Source organism: Pan troglodytes, chromosome 23, assembly GCF_028858775.2.
Source record: "Pan troglodytes isolate AG18354 chromosome 23, NHGRI_mPanTro3-v2.0_pri, whole genome shotgun sequence".
NCBI lineage: Eukaryota > Metazoa > Chordata > Mammalia > Primates > Hominidae > Pan > Pan troglodytes.
This window is the reverse complement of record NC_086016.1, coordinates 37102646-37122882: the sequence shown is the minus strand read 5'-3', so window position 1 is coordinate 37122882 and position 20237 is coordinate 37102646. Positions and strand designations below refer to the sequence as shown.

The 20237-nt window shown below is 48.5% G+C and overlaps 1 long non-coding RNA gene across 1 annotated transcript in view; it reads left to right on the top strand.

Annotated features, from left to right (window-relative positions):
• Positions 1-19902: 19902 nt before the first annotated feature.
• LOC104003756 (uncharacterized) overlaps positions 19903-20237 on the top strand; it is a 248053-nt gene continuing 247718 nt past the window's right edge. Inside the window, exon 1 of the long non-coding RNA XR_008541791.1 lies at positions 19903-19980. This is a non-coding gene — a long non-coding RNA (uncharacterized LOC104003756). The remainder of the gene's footprint in view (positions 19981-20237) is intronic.

The window sequence follows — 20237 nt, the reverse complement described above, 5'->3', positions numbered from 1 at the left end:
TCTGCACTCGGGAGCAGTGGCCCGCCTTATGGGTTAGCATGGTATGAGATTGGTATGAGTCAAAGTGACCTTGGGTAAGTGACTTCACTTCTCCATGCCTCGAATCTCACTGGGGCCAATTTTGCCCCCCAGGAAACACTTGGCAATATCTAGAGATATTTTTGCTTGTCACAATTGGGTGGAGGGTGCTACTGGCTTTGAGTGGGTAGAGACGAGGGATGCCGGCCAGTGTCCTGCAATGTATGAGACAGGCCCTTACGACAAAGAATTATCCAGCCCAAACGTCAATAGTGCCAAAGCTGAGGGACTGTCTCTACACAGTCTGCCCCATCAGTTCCCTTAGCTCATCCCCAGCCACTGTCCCCTGGCCCCCTCCACTTAGCCACACTGGCCTCCTCTGTGCCCCGAACATACCCTGCCTGAGAGCGTCTACACTGGCTAGTTCATCCTCTCTGCCTGGCTGGCTCATTTCATGTCTTCCAGGCCTTTGCTCGGACGCCACCTTCTCAATGGGATCTAGTCCAACCACCCTATTTACAGCTGCAAACTGCGCCTCCTCCGTGGCCCTTTCATCTGTCTTATCCTGCTTTAAAAAACATTTAAAAAAAAATTTTGTAGCATGGATCACCTTCTAACATTCTCTGTATAGTACTTATTTCCTATATTTCTTGTCTGTCAACAAATAGTTCTATTTTTGGTTTATTTTATCAACTGGTGTGTTTCCAGTGCCTAAAACAATGCTCGGGACATAATAGGTGCTCAATAAATATTTATTGAATCAAACAATGTCCCTTTATTAGACTTCTTTTTCTTTTTCTATTTTTTGAGTTGGGGGTCTCCCTCTGTCACTCAGGCTGGAGTGCAGTGGTGTGATGTCAGCTTACTGCAGCCTCCGCCTCCTGGGTTCAAGCAATTCTCCCACCTCAGCCTCCTGAGTAGCTGGGATTACAGGGGCACGCCACCACACCTGGCTAATTTTTTGCATTTTAGGTAGAGATGGGGTTTCATCATCTTGGCCAGGCTGGTCTCGAACTCCTGACCTCGGGTGATCCGCCTGCCTCGACCTCCCAAAGTACTGGGATTTACAGGCGTGAGCCACCGCGCCTGGCCCTAGTAGATTTCTAATACACTTGGGAACACTCAAGGCCCTGGGAAGTCGGACAGTAAAGGAACCGATGTGGTTTTGTCTACCCAGAGCTTCTCAGTCTCACTTGACCATGGAATCCACTCTCTCTCCCGCTTCATTCCCATTGACTCCAGCCATTCTGCAGGGCACACTCTGACAGTTGCTGTCCTGTTCCAGCCCTGTCCAGAGGATATATGCGGGCAAAGATTCTGAAAAGAAGAATTAGGGAGCTTTAGGACAAAGCAGTGGGGGCAGAACTTCCACCGGGACAGCTCCATGGGGACAGATGCACCGAGCCTGGCCCAGACGGGCAGATGCAAGCTCTGGATACTGAACGCTGGCTGGGTGGGAGAGAGGCTCAGCTGGGCGGCACCCTGCGTCGCACCTGTGTAAATACCATGTTTTATGAGTCCAGGAAAGAACAAGCCTGCATGTGCTCAGGGGCATTCTTTGGAGGATCTGGGAAAATAAACCCTCGCCTACTTTCCCTGATGTAACAGAAAACTGGCAGTAGTTGTGTGAAAAATCAGGGTGTGTGTTTAGAAGACACTGAGCTGCTTGGGCGTCTCTTCTGAGGCCGTGTGCTGGGAAGTGGTGTCTGGGGAACCAGGACCGCTGGGCTTGAGGGGATGCTGGCATGGCAGCCTTTATCCAGAGGATGAGGAGGAGAGGGTGAGGGGCCGGATGCCCAGCCAAAGCAGGGGGACGCTAAAAATGCAGAAGAGGACACGCAGCGAGTGGGTGGGTAGGTTTAATCACTATGACCATTGAGGCCAGAGGTAAGGTTCGTGGGAGAAGCCTACCAGGAGGGACAGCTTCAGCCCTAGATAATCCAGACTCTCCCAAGGCTAGGAACACTTTCTGGATGACTGAGCCTAACGAAGCACAGCAATGCTGTTCCCAGATGTGCTCAACCAGGGCCCTGTGGCCGGCTGGCTGTGTTCACGCAGTTCTGTGCCTGGGACCTCACTCTTCCCTGCAATGTGGTGGTGAAATGTGGAGCCAGACCCAAGTTCAAATCTTGACTCCTTGGTGACGCGCTGTGTGACCCTGTGCAAGTTACTTAACCTCTCTGTGTCCTCTCTGCTTCCTTGTTACTAAAATGGGGTAATACTGTCCCCACTACACAGGGCTGTTGTGAAGATTAAATGAGGTAGTTCCTAATGAGAGTCTGGGCTGCCCTGTATGTAGAAAGGGCAACATGAATGGCGTTTTTGGTATTCCAGCTCTCCATTTGGGGTCCTCTCCTCCGGGCTCACAGTCCCGTTGGCCCTGTCACTGGCCCTGCTCTGACCTTTGGTTCAGGTTTCCTGGGTCTTCTTCCCTCGCTCTAGATACTTTGGTTCCCCAGGCCTGGGTCCCCAACTCTAATTTTGGCTGACTTTGATCTCATCTGCTGGATCTATAATGAGCATGGCTGGTCACTAGTCTAATATAGTATTAGTATCATAGCAATTAAAGACATGGAGGCTGGACATGAAAAAGAATGAGATCATGTCTTTTGCAGGGACATGGTTGAAGCTGGAAACCATCATTCTCAGCAAACTAACACAGGAACAGAAAACCAAACACCACATGTTCTCACTCATAAGTGGGAGTTGAACAATGAGAACACATGGACACATGGAGGGGAACATCACACACCGGGGTCTGTCAGGGGTTTGGGGGCAAGGGGAGGGAGAGCATTAGGACAAATACCTAATGCATGCTGGGCTTAAAACCTAGATGACGGGTTGATAGGTGCAGCAAACTATCATGCCACATTAACAAACCTGCATGTTCTGCACATGTATCCCAGAACTTACAGTAAAATTTATATATATATGTATGTATGTATCTTACAAATAAAAAGAATAAAGACATGGAGGCTGGAGTCAGGGAGACAAAAGAGACCCGGTCTCGAATTCTAGCTCTTCTACTTCGTAGCTGTGTGAGCTTGGATCAATCACTTAACGTCTCTGCACCTCGGTTTTCTCATCTGTAAAATGGAGATGAATAACAATACTTACCTCATAAAATTACTAGGTGAGTTATGTATGAAAAGTGCTTATAATAGTGCCTGGCAGATGATAAGAGTTCAGGAAGGGTTAGCTATGATTACTGGCATCATCATTATTGCTGTGGTTTCTGCTATTCTGGGTTCAAACCCTGGCCCTGCTGTGTGACCTGGGGTAAGTCACTGCCCTGCTCTGGGGCTCAGAATCATCATCTGCTCCCTGGAGCATCCCCCCCCACCACCACCTTTTTTTTCTTTCTTTTGTTAACTGTGTGCCCATTTTCCAAACTCTGATGAGGTCCTGGTTTCCCAGCTGCCTTCTGGCCCAGGTCTTCTGAGAGACCCATCCTGGCCTGGGTGTCTGAGTGCTAAACTCAGGGTCCTTAGGCTCTTGAGTGTCTGTATTAGTGGCCTGCACAGAAACCCTGCCTGAGGTTCCCCTGCCAAAGCCTAGAACCCCATTCTCACCCCAGGAGGATTCTGTGTGAGGACAAGAGGACTCCCTCATTGGGAGGGATGCCTTCACTGGGAGGGACTCCTTTACTGGGAACACCCTTGACACTTCCTTCCGGCTCTGGGCACCTAAGGCTGTTGTCAGATTCACTGCTAGCTTTTCTGGCTTCCATAGCTTCCATGGATATGTCAGAAGCCATTGAGCCTATCTGATCTGGAACAGCATCAGCTCAGAACACGGGAAGGAAGTCAAACTGCCGTCTAACCTTGGGGTCATCCCTGTATCCATCCAACAAATATTAATTGAACACCTAATCAAGCTAGGCACCATTTTAGAGACTATGGATAGAGAATCAAAACAGAGCTCTTAGCCTCTGGAAGACTGATTACTACTGGTCACCATCCTCTTCTTCCCTTCCTGCAAGATGATTATACTTCCGGGTCCCATTGAATGTGGGCTTCATTCATTCAGAATAAAGTCTGCACAGAATTATGTATGCCAGCGTTCATGCTTTGCCACGTTCTCTTTTCCATCTGGCAAGTCATCTGCTACATTCTGGATAGTGACTCTCCATCATCCTGGGTCTTAGAGTGAGGACCATCGTGGCATGGGAGCAGACCCCATAGCTGATGTGTAGGGCCTGATGGACCACAGGAAGGGCATGGGATTTGATCCCAGGGGTACTGGGAAGCTGTGGGAGGGCAGAGAGCAGGGATATGGCATGATCTCACTTATTTTACAAAAGGTTCCCTCTGGCTGCTCTGTGAAGAGATCACAGCAGGTGAGGGACAAAGCAGGGAAGCCTTGGTGACCTCCCTGTGCCAGGCCACAGGCATGATCCTATTCATTCCCACTCCACCCGGTTAGCCACACCCTGGCAGCACCCCTGGCTCTGAGCTGCCAGAGGAGATGCCCCAGCTGGTCTCCCTGTGCGGCAGCCAATAGGAACCTGGGTAAGGGTCCCTCCTGGGTTTCTGCCCTTGCCACTCCTGCCCTCTTTTGTGTTATAATAACACGCAACCTCCCGTCACCATCAACTCCCACTCATGGGTACCAAACCCTGGATCATCCCTGGTTTATATAACTGGAATTTTCCCCTTGGACTCAATTTCTATGCTCCTGTTCTCTCTGAGCTAGTGGGAGGCTGGGCACTGGGAGTGGGGAGCATTTAGAACTAAGGAAAGTGATGGAGAGGCACACAGTTCTGTTCACATTGCTCACTGAGAACTTGCCCTGCGTCAAGTCCTGGGGAAGAGAGCAATAAATAAGACATCGGCCGGGTGCGGTGGCTCACGCCTGTAATCCCAGCACTTTGGGAGCTGAGGCGGGCAGATCATGAGGTCAGGAGTTCAAGAGCAGCCTGGCCAACATGGAGAAACCCCATCTCTACTAAAAATACAAAAAATTAGCCGGGGATGGTGGCACGTGCCTGTAATCCCAGCTACTCCGGAGGCTGAGGCAGGAGAATCGCTTGAACCTGGGAGGCAGAGGTTGTAGTGGGCTGAGATTGTGCCATTGCACTCTAGCCAGGGCGACAGAGCCAGACTCTGTCTCAAAAACAAAACAAAACTGAAAAACAAGACATCACCAGGACAACCTCCATCCAAGACAAGTCCTTGTTCACAAGAAACTCGAACTAGTTGGGGAGAAAAACCAGGAGAGCGACAATTTCAGTACTAGTGACAGGAGCCACAATAGAGAAGAATTTGGATGTGGTGGGAGCCTGGGGGAATGCCCGAATTGGTCAGGAGGTGGGGAAAGGGAGGAAGAGGAGGTAGACAACCTGAAGGAGATGCTTGAGCTGACTCTGTGTGTAGTTTTGAAGTTAGCTGGGTGGAAAGGTTTGGGGATAAGACTATTCCAAGCAGGCAAAAAAATCCTAAAGGCACTAGTAGGCTGGGCCTATCAGGGAGCTGTGGGCAGTTAGGTGTATGCAGAACGCAGACTAGAATGGAGAGATGTGTTCGTGGGCCCTGATGCTACTCTAAGCTTGGGCTTTATTCCGTAGATCCGAGGTTAGCAAGCCTTTTTTTGTAAAGGAACAGGGAGTCAATATTTTTGGCTTTGTGAATCATACAGTCTCTGTCTCAAATACTCACTGCTGCTATGGTAACATGAAAGTAGCCATTGACAGTGTGTGAGCAAATCAGTGCGGCTGTGTTCTAATAAAACTTTATTTAGAAAAACAGGTAATGTTTGAGTTTGGCCCATGGGCTGCAGTTTTCTGACTCTGATGCAGACAACTGGGGACACTTGAGCGTCTTAAGAAAGAGATAGGCGGGTTCTTAATGTTGGTTGATTAATCCATTTGATTGTGCATTCAGAAAGCATGTCTTGTGCTCCTCACTGTGCTGAGCACTGGGGGTCTGGGATGAAGGAGATAGAGGTCCCTGACTCCAGACACCACAGTTAATGGGGGAGATAGACTCATATGAGCAATTAGACTGCTGGCTCCATGAGGCCATGGCTCCATGGCTGCTGTCTGTTTCGGCTGGTATTATATATGATATCCTCAGAATGTAGCACATAGTATGTGCTCAATAAATATTCACTGAGTGAATGAATGAATGAATGAATGAGTGCATCCCTCCATCCATCCAGGTTGACTCTGACAAGTGCTATGATAGAGGCACAGGTGCAAGCTTTGACAGGATCTTAGGGGAGTGAGAGATTGACTACCACTCCGTGTGTGTGGGGTGGGGGTGGAGAGAGAGAGAGAGAGAGAGAGAGAGAGAGAGAGAGAGAGGTGGGATCTGACTTGGACTCTGAAGGATGGATGGGATTTTCATGTTTGGGTTGGTAGGTCTAGTGGAGGAGCAGGTAGAGGGGAGAGGATGAGCCAGTTTCACTTTTCTACTCTAGCTTTCCCATTTCCTTTGGGTTCTTCTGTTAGAATTCTTGCGACCAAGGCAGGTATGTCCCTAAACACTGGAGTGATGAGCACCCTCAGGAAGTATGATCTGCAGAAAAAGCTGCCCACCCTACTTTAACACTGTTAATTGGGAACCCTCAAGCCATTCTGAATCATTGTAGCCAGCCTATCCCTCCTACAGCTTCTGCTATCCCTCCATTAGGAGAGGCCAGATCACAGCTTGGTGGGGACAGGCTGAGGCAGTTCATCAAACGAAACCATTTCCTATAGCCACCTTGAGCCTGGGCAGACTGCTCTATAATAGTAATGCCATAAATGCAAAGACAAATGTTATTAACTTTTAGAATTGAGATTTATGATGCTGATTTCAGGGGGATGGAGAGGCTATAGTTGTTTGCTTTTAGGATTTTCTAAGCATAGACCATGAAGTTGAGTGGCTGGATCCTGGAATGGTCATGAAGAGAAGGCAGGAGGCCTCCCAGGCTCTGACCCAGCTCTGACCCTAATGCCAGGTGGGTGGTTGGGTCAAAGGAGCCCACCCCGTTTTCCCCATTGTTAACATCTTTACATTACTATGGCACATTTGTCAAAACTAAGAAGCTGAGATTAGTACATTACTATTAATCAAACTGCAGACTTTATTTGGAGTTGATCAGTTTTCAAGAACCAGAAAGCTCAGATGGCTTAAATAATTTTTTTTTTTTTTTTTTTGTATTTTTAGTAGAGATGGGGTTTCACCACCCTGGCCAGGCTGGTCTCGAAATCCTGACCTCGTGATCCACCCGCTTTGGCCTCCCAAAGTGCTGGGATTACAGGTGTGAGTCACCACACCTGGCTTTTTTTTTTTTTGGCACCTTGGGGCACTTTACTCAAATACCAAGAGGGTCACCTGAGAATCCTGCAGCCACCCACCCACAGTTCAGCAGTACTTGGAAGCCAGCATCCTTTTTCTCTTCCAGGATCCAATCCAGGTCACCACCTGGCATTTAGATGTCATGTCTTCCCCCACCCCTGTCTCCTCTGGTCTATGACAGTTTCTCAGAATACACTTGTATGGAGTCCTTGCTGTATCCTGATGGGTGCTTACAGCTTCCACTTTTGCTCTCTTAACGCTTTTTACCATCTTGTTTCCTCAGTTTTGCATGCTACCCATGTCTCAGCTGTGACTTGGGCTCACGTGTGTGTGATGTGAGCATCCACAGCACTTTTCCCACGAACATCTGAACATCTCAGCACAGTGACCCATGACAAGCACTGGACTCAGAGGCCCCCAGGCCCATCATCCAGTTTCAACTTTTCCGCTTGCTAATTACAGACTTTAGGGCAAATTGCTCGTATCAGCTTGGATTCAAGAACCAGAAAGTTCAGATGGCTTAGATAACGAGGACAATGTAGTCCCTTACATGCTGGGAAGTCCTGAGGTTGGAGGGGCCAAGGTTGGCTCATTCAGTGGCTCAGTGACGTCACTGGGGACTCAGGTTTTTTCAGCCTCAATGCTCTTCCACTTTTAGCTTGTATTGGCTCCCCTTGGGGTCACCAGATGACCAAATGTGCACTTAAATTTTCTCCCTCTGCACCTGGAACCTGACGGTCAGTCAGTTCTGCTTTTGAGATCATCTTGCCTCAGTCCACTTGGGTAGGCGCCAGACTGGCTCCTCCTTGTGGCCCGCATCTGGCCCAGCTTTGTCCACACTCTGGGGGACAGGTAGCTCAATCTTGACATGTCGTGCCTCCCTCCCCCTGCTCACTGCTTCAGGCTGGTAGCCACAGCCTCTCACCCCTAGATTCTTTAGGCGTGTGTTGCATGGCAGACCATGGTATGCAAACCACTCAGACCCAGGGAAGGTCCCCACTGGCCTCCTTGAAGACCATCTCACTGGGCTTGAGGTGAGAGGGAAGTATGCTTACCTCTATTCCACCATCTTGGACAAGGTTTGGCTCTCCAAATAAAAGTCCCTCCGTATCCAAACGCTCCTGAAGCTGCTGCAACTTTTACTGGATCAGAGGTGTGGCCGCCCAAGGATGGGAGAACAGGGATCCCGTGGCCACCTTCATACATCCTGGAGTGGGGATGAGGACTCACCTTGAATATGGAATGTCCTGGGACCTGAAATGGAAATTGAGCTAGAAAGAGTCCTCTTTTAGCATATGTCACACTATTATTATTGACTTTGATGCAATGATTACTATTATTTTAGGGGAAGAATGTGGACCAGAATCCCAGTTTCCTGACTCCCAGAAAGGTCCCTTCATCCACCCCATATTGTGTCTCAGAGGTCCCAGCCAGATGTACTAAGGGACAGGCCCGTCTTCTGGAATCAGCGCCTTTTCTGCTGAAGCAAGCACGCCTTTCTCAGGGAACACAGAGACACACCCATACAGATGCTCGCATGCAGAGAAAGCAATTAAAGAAACCAGCGCGGTGACACAGAGACAGTCTGTCAACTGCACCAAGTTGACAAATTTTGCATTGTAAAAACAAAAACAGGAGCTTAACCCCCTCCCACCTCCAGCTAGGACTGTAACTGAAACAGCACGTCTCTCTTATTGGGAAGCAGAGATGAGTTCTGGCTGGGAAGAGGAGGTCTTGTTAATGGAGGCAACCATCTCCCAGTCAGTAGGGCTCGGGCATGAGGAGCTCATGGTGGGAGAAGGCTCCGCAGAAGCCGGAGCTCAGGGAAAAGAGCTTGACATTTACTGAACTCCTGCACACACGACGTGGATGTGATTGCTTCCACCTCACTCTAACCCACATGCAGGAGGAGAACACCTATTTCATAGGCGAAGAGACAGGCTCCAAGAGGTGCAGCTGCTCCTCCACCTCCAGACAATGGCCCACCTCCAGACAATGGCACTGCAAGGGCTCAGACCCAGCTTTGACCGCAAAGCCTCCCTTCTTTGGATCACGGATCTCTGCACTCCACATTTTGACAATCTGTTCACATTTCCTCCTTATAGACACCTCCACTCTGTGCCTTCTGAGTTATTTTACCTTGACCTTGTCTTGTGCCTGGCAGAGCTTGTGTTAAACAACTATTCTGCAAATAGACCCATGGTTAGTGCCAGCAACTATTCTAGATGTTGAGGATTCAGTGGCAGACAAAACAAAATCTCTGCTATGGCGGAGTTTCCTTGCTAGAGGGGAAGACAGAAAGCAGCAAAAAAAAAAAAAAAAAGAATCTAATGAGGGCAAACTCTCGCTGTGTGCTGGGCACCATTCTAAATCTTTACATCTTTTTTTTTTTTTTTTTTAAACAAAGTCTCCCTCTGTCACCCAGGCTGGAGTGCAGTGGTGTGATCTCAGCTCACTGCAACGTCCACCATGTGGGTTCCAGTGATTCTCGTGCCTCAGCCTCTCGAGTAGCTGGGACTGCAGGCATGTGCCAACACACCCAGCTAATTTTTGTATTTTTAGTAGAGAGGGGGTTTCACCATGTTGGCCAGGCTGGTCTCGAACTCCTGACCTCAAGTGATCCACCCACCTCAGCCTCCCAAAATGCTAGGATTATAGGCATGAGCCACCACAGCCGGTCAGTCTTCACATCTTTTGACTCCTGTAATCCTCATGATAACCCCATGGGGCAGGTGCTGCTATTTTCTTCATGTTAGGGGTGAGGGTATTGAGGCACAGGGAGGTGAGTAGCCTGTAGCCACCCAGCCAGTAGAAAATAGCTGGGGTTGGAACATAGGCAGTCTGGTCCTGGAACCCCTGCTTTTGGCCCTGATGCCACACTCCCTTTCCCTGCAACTAGGGAGCGCTCTGAGGAACGAGCAGGTGGGCACCCAGGAGGATGAAGCTGCTCTTGTGGACTTGGAGGGTGGTCAGAGAGAAGACCTCTTTGAGGGGTGATGTTGAACAGTCTCTCCTTTCTGTGTGGAAGGGATGCCAGGAGTGCCCACTCTTCAAGTACTAGAGCCCTGGGACGTAGCAGTTGTCCATGACCCCAGACACCCAGTGTTCACAGCTCTTTTCTATGAAGCAACATGGAATACAGAGCACCAAGGATTTTCCCTGACAAATAGATCCTTTGAAAAATTCATGTTTTAAATACATGTTCATTGTGCTAACATCTCTTTTCCTCAATTTCTATGCTTAATAAACACCACTCAGAATTAGTTTTGGCCTGTTTTAGAGAAAGAATTCTGGTACTGAAAGGAAACTCCTGGGGCTGGAAGCCTGAGCTCTCTGGGCTTGGAAGCCTGAGCTCTCTGGGCTTGGTCTCTGCTCTGCTGGGGCTCTGGGAAAGAAAGATGGTGACCTCTCTGAGCTCCAGCTTCTCAGCAAGGAGGTGAGGATGATGTCATCTCCTTAGGACTCCGCTTTTTTTTTTTTTTTTTTTTTTTGAGACAGAGTCTCGCTCTGTCAACCAGGCTGGAGTGCAGTGGTGCAATCTCAGCTCACTGCAAGCTCCGCCTCACAGGTTCACGCCATTCTCCTGCCTTAGCCTCCCGGGTAGCTGGGACTACAGGCGCCCGCCACCACGCCTGGCTAATTTTTTGTATTTTTAGTAGAGACAAGGTTTCACCGTGTTAGCCAGGGTGGTCTCCATCTCCTGACCTCGTGATCCGCCTGCCTCAGCCTCCCAGAGTGCTGGGATTACAGGCGTGAGCCACTGCACCCGGCCCAGGACTCTGCTTTTAGGATCTTGTTTACTGGAGAAGTCTGGTGACTGCTGATCTCATGATATATGAGAGTGAACGGTGTCATGTCATAAGAATGTACAGCTCGAAAGAAACAGGCTTTACTCAGAAGTCACAGAACCTCAACCGTCTCCTGCCTTCACAGCCCTCCTGCATATCTGGTTACTGTCCCATCCAGTAACCGTAACAGCCCACATCTCACCATAAGCAGCATAGGCTGTGGTTGAGAGAGGTGAGAGGAACAAATGTCCTGTGTTTGTCTTCAGGCATCTCGCCCTGTAAGAGAGGTTCTTCCTGGGGTCCATTGTGATGCTGTTATGGGTAGTATTGGCTGGCAGCAGAATGGTCTGGGGGTTGGGGTGCAGGCCCTGGGTCACACAGACCTTGAGTCTAATCTTTACCACCTGCTAGCTGTTTAGCCTTGGGGAAGTTATGGAATCCCTCTGAGCCTCAGTTTCCCGATCTTCAAAATGGGGATTGTAATCATGGAGATGCCTAAAGTGCATCCAAGAAAGGTGTTGGGAAGAAAAACTGTGGCTTGAGACTAACTTTTGAGAGCTGTTGGTGCAGAGGAGGAAGTTCAAGCTTGAGGAGTGAGAGATTCCCTTGTGAGTATGCACAGTGAGGAGAGGAGCTAAAAGATACAAGGAAGGAATCTCTATGTTGTATTAATAAACAAGAGAAGTGGAGAAATAGCAGCTTGTGGAGGATGCAGGAAGGGGCAGCCCAGTAATTAGAAGAAGCAGAGGAGTGATGTCTCATTACAGCATAAGTCTTGTTTACATGCCTGTCTTTATTAGCTTTAATGTCTTAAAGCATTGCCTTAGTCATCTCCGTATCCTCCACATCTGAAGTGTCCAAAACATAGTAGATGCTCAGCATTCTTTGGGCTATGTCTCTCTACATTCTTTGGCCTATCACTCTGCTTGGCCGCTCTGAAGTTTTGTTCCCATTTTCTACCCTGCCTGCTTTGAATGGCCCATAATGCCCCGTTTCAGGTTATAAACAGTGACTCTCCTCAGGGCAGCGTGACAGACATCTTGCATCCTACCATACTGTCTCCCATGGCAGACATCACCAATTGATCACCGCACTCTGTCCTCTGAGTCTGGTCCTGGATTTAAAATCCTTCTCAACTCTGTTGTTCCATTACCAGCCAGTACCAATCAATAAACACTGGAATTCAAGGTGGCCATCTTTGCTCCAATGGTGTTATTCAAGGGAAGCCAGGTTTCTCTCTGGTTCATCCTGGCTCCTGAGTCTCCTCTAAGCTGGGCCTTACCTAAGCTCATCGCGGCATGGCTCCAGCCATCTGCGAAGTCTGCACTTCGCCTATAGTTTTCTGGCCTAGTTTTTTTCACACCATGGTGGCTCTTAAAAATATTTTCCCGGCAGCAAATGGGTGTCTTCCTGCTGGGAGGAAAAGGGAAGAAGAATTAGCTGCTTCCCGTCTGAGAACTTCCACTGGAATTGATTTATCCCAGCAGAAAGAGCCCGGCATTTTCCTTCCAAATTAATATGCAAATGAGTATAAGCAACACCTCCCACGGGCAGGTTCAGAACACAGCGGTATTATCCTGGAACATTTATTAGCACTATTAATAGAGTTCACTGCCTTCCTCCTCCCCCCTGCTTTTATTGCCATTCTAATTATGGACCATTTTGTTTCATTTTCTCCTTTCCTGGTCCTGGTGCAGGCCCACCGTGCTGGTTAGGAAAAATGCTCTGTCGGGCGAGTGGGCTGCCTGGGTAGGGGCCGCATTCTTCGTGGGTGTCGTCTCATTCCATGACATTGCTCTCCTTGCCTGGTGCCCTCTGTCTGCGGAGGGCACTTTCTTCATGTCTCTGACATCACAGTAACTTGAAGAGGAAGGCTACTGAGATCCAGAAAACTGCCCTTGGAGTGAGGCTACAGCTGAGCAGCCTCTGAAAGGGCTTTGGGGTTTCTCAAGGAAAGGGGCATCCAATGGAGGTGGCACCCCTTTGAGAATCCCAGGCCCCTGGGAGTCCTTGCTGGGACAGGCAGTGTTCCTGGCACCCATCTCATTCCCACCATCATCCAACAAGGAAAGGATGGGATCCCCGATTACTGGGGAGGAAACTGAGTCACAGAGATGTTATAACTTCACCTGGGTTGAGGGTCTGGCTCCAGACCCTGTGTTTTTAACCAGTTTTCCATGGGGGTCTCCTCCTGGGGCCTCACCATCTCTTTTCTTTTCCTTGGCAAAGCAGTCAAGCTCAGCCATTATGCTGTTAAGTAACTTGATCGAGGTCCCACACAAAGTATGTGGCAGTCTGGGTCAAGAACCTGTGGTTTTTCACCAAATGAATTTGCCTCAGTTTCCCCACTGTGACCAGGTTTTGAGAAGCTGATAAAATGGTTTAGAGGTTCCAGACATTGCTATGGGCCCATGACTTTTTGCTTAGCTCAAATGGAAAGACCCTCGGGGGAGGCCTGTGTATTCTTTCCACCAGGAAGCGAACACCTCATATTTGGAAACTCCCCACCCTCTTTTTAAAATCACAGACAGTATATTGGAAAAGAAGTGGTTCCTTCTGTTCATTCATTCATCCACCCACCCATTCATCCAATCAGGTTTCACTCAGTGCTTGTGGCTTCAGAGATGCTGAGCTTGGACATTTTATGCAGCATCACTGCGAGGTCAACTGTCTGTGCCAAGCAGGGGTTGACCTGTCTTTATGTTTCCCAAAGGGTAGTGCAGACCCCAGGCTTTGGGGAGAAATGTGCGTGTGCCTGGCTTTGTAGAGGATGCTGAGATTTGCTGTTGGGGCTCAGGAGATCTCGGATGTGAACACGTCTTGTAAATCCCATGGCTGTAGCCAATGTACAGCCAGGCTGGTGCCTGGCAGTGCTTACTGTGTGCTTGTTTGAGGGTTGATGGGCAAAGATGGTTCTGCACAGGAGAAGGCATGGCTTTAGAAGCCAGGCTGGGCTCTACCAGGAAATTTTATTTCAGCCCTTGGCCAAGTCACTCCCTGCTTTGGAGCCCTGTTTTTCCAACCCATAAGATAAAGTGGTGTTTATAAATGAGGGTGCCACATTCTTGGGGTTCCCTCTTCTTCCTGAGCTGCTGTTAGGCTCAGGCTGAGCATCCTGATGCCGAGTCCAGAGTCCCCCACTCCTTGCTGCAGCTTCCCTCCTGGCCCATCTGCCAATGCTTCCCTCTCTGTTCAGAGCAGACTTTGCCTGGGTGGTTGTGGAAGGAGCTGGCAGGGTGCTGTTGGTGGGAGCTTGGCTGCCAGGATGGATGGCCGGGTGTGGCTGGCTAGGGGAAGGAAAAGATGCTTGAAAGACACCGAGGGGGCAATATTTATTTTGCATCCAGAGTGAAAGGTCACTCTTCCCTTTGACTGATGGGGCTTTTGGGGAGGCGGAGTGAGTCTGAGACCAGGGAACTGAAACTCTCTCGGTATTGCCATCTCTGCGGGCAACCATCCTTAACAAGACTCCAAGGCCATTGGGTTGAGATTCAGTTACTTTCTGTAGGGCTGTCATTAGAAACCACAGGTCAGTGGGCACCACGGGCCATCCTGGGTCACTGGAGAGGAGGGCGTTCAGTCCCTTGTGTCAGCCCCATTGACCAGGGTGGCCTTTTATTCACAGAGTCTGGGGAAGGCTGTGCTGTATGATGATGAAGTGTGGATGGGAGATTCAGGGGGCTGAGCAGGGGAGGCTAACAGAGCTGGTGGAGTTACCTCCCAGGGCCTTGGCTTTCCCCGAGAAACCCAGGGTGGCTGCATCCTTTGTGGGGTCAGAACCCCCAAAGGCTGGAGAACTCATAAGCAGGGTGGGGTCCCCAGTTTAGGCTGGGACACAAAATGTTTCTGGAATGATTTAGGTTGACACCGAGTGGTGTCGCCAGTCCCCTGGCTCATACGTGAGCTCTGTCACCCAGGCTGGAGTGCAGTGGTGCGATCTCGGCTCACTGCAAACTCTGCCTCCTGGGTTCATGCCATTCTCCCGCCTCAGCCTCCCGAGTAGCTGGGACTGCAGGCGCCTGCCACCATGCCTGGCTAATGTTTTGTATTTTTAGTAGAGATGGGGTTTCACCATGTTAGCCAGGATGGTCTCGATCTCCTGACCTCGTGATCCACCTGCCTCAGCCTCCCAAAGTGCTGGGATTATAGGCGTGAGCCACCCCGCCCAGCCTCGTTAACTCTTTACTACAACCCTGTGAGTTAGTTGCTGTTGCTTCTGACCTAATGAATGAGACAACTGAGACTGAGAGAGCTACAGCACTTACCCAGGCACTTACTCAAGGTCACACAGCTGATGAGTGAGGATAAAGGTCTCATTTCCCCACGCCTGTGCTCCCTATCTGGTACCACCTCATCTGAATTTCTTGCTGTTTTGCAGACAGAAGGGCTTGGGTTGAGAGGGAGCAAGGTGTGACCCTTCTGGGCAAGTGAGACCATGTGAGAAAATCACAGAGGTGGGGCTACACCTGGCATGCTTGGGGTTGGCAGGAAGGACAGTGAGGACACATGGAGTTTGTGTAGGGAAAGGAGTCAACCTCCACAAAGGCTTAAAAGTGACCATTACACATTCACGGGTTACTTTAGCCACCTCCATTTACCTGGGGTCCATATAAAGATGTGGTCAGGTGCACAGGCTTGGCCTTGAGCAGGGTTCTAATCCTGCCACTTGGAAGCTGATAACCTCACATGAGCAACTTGCTTTAGTGCCTCCGTTTCCTCATGTGTAAAAGCGGGCTATGAATGGTGTCTACTTTATAGGGTGGTTGTGAGAGTGAAATGAACACCTAAGTTGCTTACACAGCACTGCACATATGATTAGTCAGGGTCTGTACTGTGCCCACTGCTGAAGAGTTTAAATTTCCCTCTGGATCCAGCTCTGTCTGTTTCATTCAATGTTCCTTTTACGAAGCCACAACATGTCAAATCAAGATGAGAGGGAGGAAGAGGTAAGAGAAGACCCCCAGCTGGAAAGGGAGGCAAGGGAAAGGAGGGTCAGTGACTCGCAGGGCATAGTGTGGGGCCAGCAGCCCAAGGGCCAGGCTGTCTAGGGTCAGGGTGGGGGAATGTCAGTGCAAGGGCCATGGCCTGCCAGCCCAGCTTCCAAATCTCTCCGGCATTTTAGTTTCCTCTAAGGACTGACATCCCATGGCTGCTCCAGGCAGTAGGAAACTCTATTTCCTCCTCTCTTCACATCATTTCTCTTCTTGGCATAAGGGGGTCATAAATGGTTTATGATGGCTTTTTATTCCCAGTGTCAAGAGCTGGCTCCTGCTTTTAGCCCTGCCATGAGCTGGCTACGTGACTTTGGGGGCAGCACTTTTCTTCTCTGAGCTTCAGTTTCCACGGGTGTAAAATGGGTGGTTTGGATTAGAACTGGCTGTTTTCACACCGCCCTCCACAGCACCCTCAGACCCCCACCCTCACCCACTGTTGGGCAAGGAGAAGGGGGTGAGGAGGCAGGGTTCTCCCAACTCCTCTTTGTATGGTTCCATGGCTTAAAACGTGGTGGGTAATCTTTGTGTAGATGTAGCCTCTTCATCATAGATGCTCATGAACTAGAGCGCCCACCCTATGGTCCTGAGGTAGATGAAGGGGGAAAAACTTCACTTGGGCAGAACCTGAGAGAGAAGAACATCCCACAGAAGGCTGGGTAGAGCCCAGCTCCAATCCCACCTCTAAGACAAGCCTTCTCTGATTCTCTTACACATTTGTCTTTCCACCAAGAGGACAATAGATGTAATAAATAATACCTATGCAGCACTTACTTTGTGCCATGCACTGTTCTATTTTTCGTATTTTAATCCTATTTGTAGCACCCCCATGAGGAAAATGAAACTATTAGCTCCTTTTTAGAGATGAGCAACCCAAGGCTCACAGAGACATGAAAGGTCTGACCCAGGGTCCTGCAGTAGAAATGGCAGAGTGAACATCTGACCCTAGGCAGCTGGACTCTAAGGTCCAGGCTTTTAACTTCCATCCCATGCTGCTCATCACCACAGTCTGCGCCCATCTCAAATTTAAAAGTCATAAGCTGCATCACTTAGGGACTGCAGATAGTGGAAACTGACCATGGATGCTGTATTGGCTTATAGGGCTGCCATGACAAAGTACCACAGACTGGAGGGCTTCAATAATACCTGTTAATTTTCTCATGGTTCTGGAGGCTAGAAGTCCAAGGCCAAAGTGTTGGCAGGGTTGGTCATATTTGGAGGTACTGAGGGTTAGGACTTCAACATATACATTTTGGGGTGAGATATAGTTCAACTCAAAACAGTTGCCTCAAGCACAAAGGGAATTGTTGGAAAGATATTAGGGAGGGGTATCAGATAAACATGATGTAGCTAGACCCACAGCATTGGTGGTACCCATGGCACCAACTAAACTGTGAGAACAGCCTGGAGGGCTTGCAACACTGGCCCTGTGTTGACTCTGATGCCTGGTCAGCCCTTTGAGAGAGAGAGAGAGAGAAAAAAAAAAAGAAATGGAGAGAGAGAGAGAGAGAGAGAAAGAGAGAAATAGAGAGAGAAAGAAAGAGACTAGCTGAATGTGAATCATATATTTGGGCACCTGAAGATGCTAGGGCCGAGAAGCTGAGGATGAATCCTGCAGATTTCTATCAGGGCAGGTGGGTGCTATTGCTTGCAAACACTGCCTGTCATGGGGGCACACCCAGAAAGGATGGGAAAGTGCTATTATCAAGGAGAGTTAGTTCTAATCCCCTTCATTTCTTCTGCCCTTCCAACCCCCAAATCAACAATTGTCTCTGCTATGTGCTTATTTGTCTTCCAAGCCAAGCTCTGTGTTCCTTAAAACATCTGCTTGTGGATCAGGTGTGTGACACATGCCAGGTGGTATCAGACTTATTTATTGAGTGCTTACTGTGTGTTAGGCATTGTGTTTTGTGTTTGAAATTTCTAATTTCACTTAATACGGTGGCTCTGTAAGGAAATAATGATACATGCAGAATACCTGATTGCTATTGTTTGAATATATTTATACATGTCCTGCCTTCCAGGTTCATATGTTAAAAATCACTAGTGCAGTGGTATTAAGAGGTGGGGCCTTGGCTGGGCGCGGTGGCTCATGCCTGTAATCCCAGCACTTTGGGAGGCTGAGGCGGGCGGATCACGAGGTCAGGAGATCGAGACCATCCTGGCTAACATGGTGAAACCCCGTCTCTACTAAAAATACAAAACATTAACCAGGCATGGTGGTGGGTGCCTGTAGTCCCAGCTACTCGGGAGGCTGAGGCAGGAGAATGGCGTGAACCCAGGAGGCAGAGCTTGCTGTGAGTCGAGATTGTGCCACTGCACTCCAGCCTGGGCGACAGAGCGAGACTCTGTCTCAAAAAAAAAAAAAAAAAGAGATGGGGCCTTTAGCAGATGATTAGGTCATGAACGCTGAGCCCTTATGAAAGAGCTTTTTAGCCCCTTTCACCATGTAAGGATGCAGCAAGAAGGCACCATCTTTGAAGCAGAGAGTTAGCCCTCACCAGACAGTGAATCTGCTGGTGCTTAGATCTTGGACTTCTCAGTCTCCAGAACTGTGAGCAATAAAACCTCTATTGTTTATAAATTACCCGGTCTAATATATTTTGTTATAGCAACAGAAATGGACTAAGACACTAAGGGTAGATTGATTAGGTCATTCTTCCAAGATCCTACCACTGGTATATGAACTCATTCATTCAGTCAGTCAACAAATATTTAGTGAGTTCCTAGTATGTGCTAGGCTTGATGCTTTGGAACACAACAGTCTCAAGCCAGATATGGTCTCTGTCATTACAGAGATCAGAGGCCAGGAGAGAGGAAGGAATTCTAATTCCCAATGATTCCAAAACCCAGGGTTTTATCGGTTGTTTTAGAATGACTTCTAAGAGAGCATAACAATTTTCAGATGCAGTATTTTAATTTCAATTTCCATCTGGAGGGGTGATATAGCATAGTAGTTAAGAACAGACTCTGAATCTTGATACTGTGGATTCAAATCCCAGCTCTACTGTTTACTACTAATAATAGAGAATTAAGGGAGGTAATTTATATGGTGTTTGAATTGGAGAAACGTAAGAACCACTAAGAAAGGGCTGTGTCTCAGGTACCTAAAACAGTGCCTGGCATATAGTAAGTGCTCAAAAAATGTGTGCTGAATGAATGAATCCATAAATTACCCATGTGGGTCTACTGAATTCAACACTTAAAGGCAATGACACCTCCTTATCTGGCTTGCAAAGGCTGCCTGCCCCCTCAGTATTTCATTTCTGGCATCAGAGAAGACTTTCAGGGTTTGAACCTTGTTCTTCTTGGGATGGGTGTGGCTGATGACAGATGTCATATTCATAGCTTCTTGAGGATCATGTCTCATTCTTTTAAGTTCTGCTCCAAGGCTCCTACATGGTAGCAAGGATGAAGGAGCTGATTCTCAGAGTTTCATCTGAACAGGATGGATTTTGTGTATCCTTCTGCAGCCATGACCTCTGACTACAGCTCAAGCCTTCCCAAACCCTCACCCTCCTCTGCTCCCAGTTCTATTCAACAGAGCACAGTTTGCTTTCTCTGCTTTCTCTCCCACGGGATGGTTGTATCAGGAAGTAGGGACTTGTTTCTTATAGAATCCCTTACTTCTAAGACCCACTCAGAGGAAAGAAGGCTTAATTACTATTGACTCTGTACTTTATTTTACTCTGGGAGACAAAGTTTAATAACACTTAGGAATTAGGACAGATATTTTTCCCAGGTTGGGTTCTGCTGACCAGCACAGAGCTTTCTCCGATTCATCACATCTTCTAAATCAAAGCAACTTAGTATGACTTTTACTCTCTTTGTTTTCTAGGAAGAGATAATCTCAAACAACAGTATATGACTCAAACTCTCCTCTTCTCCTCCTCCCATAAGGTAATTAAACAGGTAAATCCTGGGGCTGCCTGTGGCCCTGTCTCAATACAGTGTCTCACTCAAAAAAGCCCGCCTTTCCAAAAGGAAACCAACAGTGCTTCATTTCTCACCTGGTCTCTCAATGGAATGCTGAAGAACAGAATCTTTATTTATTTATCCCTTTGAAAGAAGATTTAATATACTACTGATTATAAAATGAATCACTTTTTTTTTTTTTTTTTGAGATGGAGTCTCGTTCTGTCGCCAGGCTGGAGTGC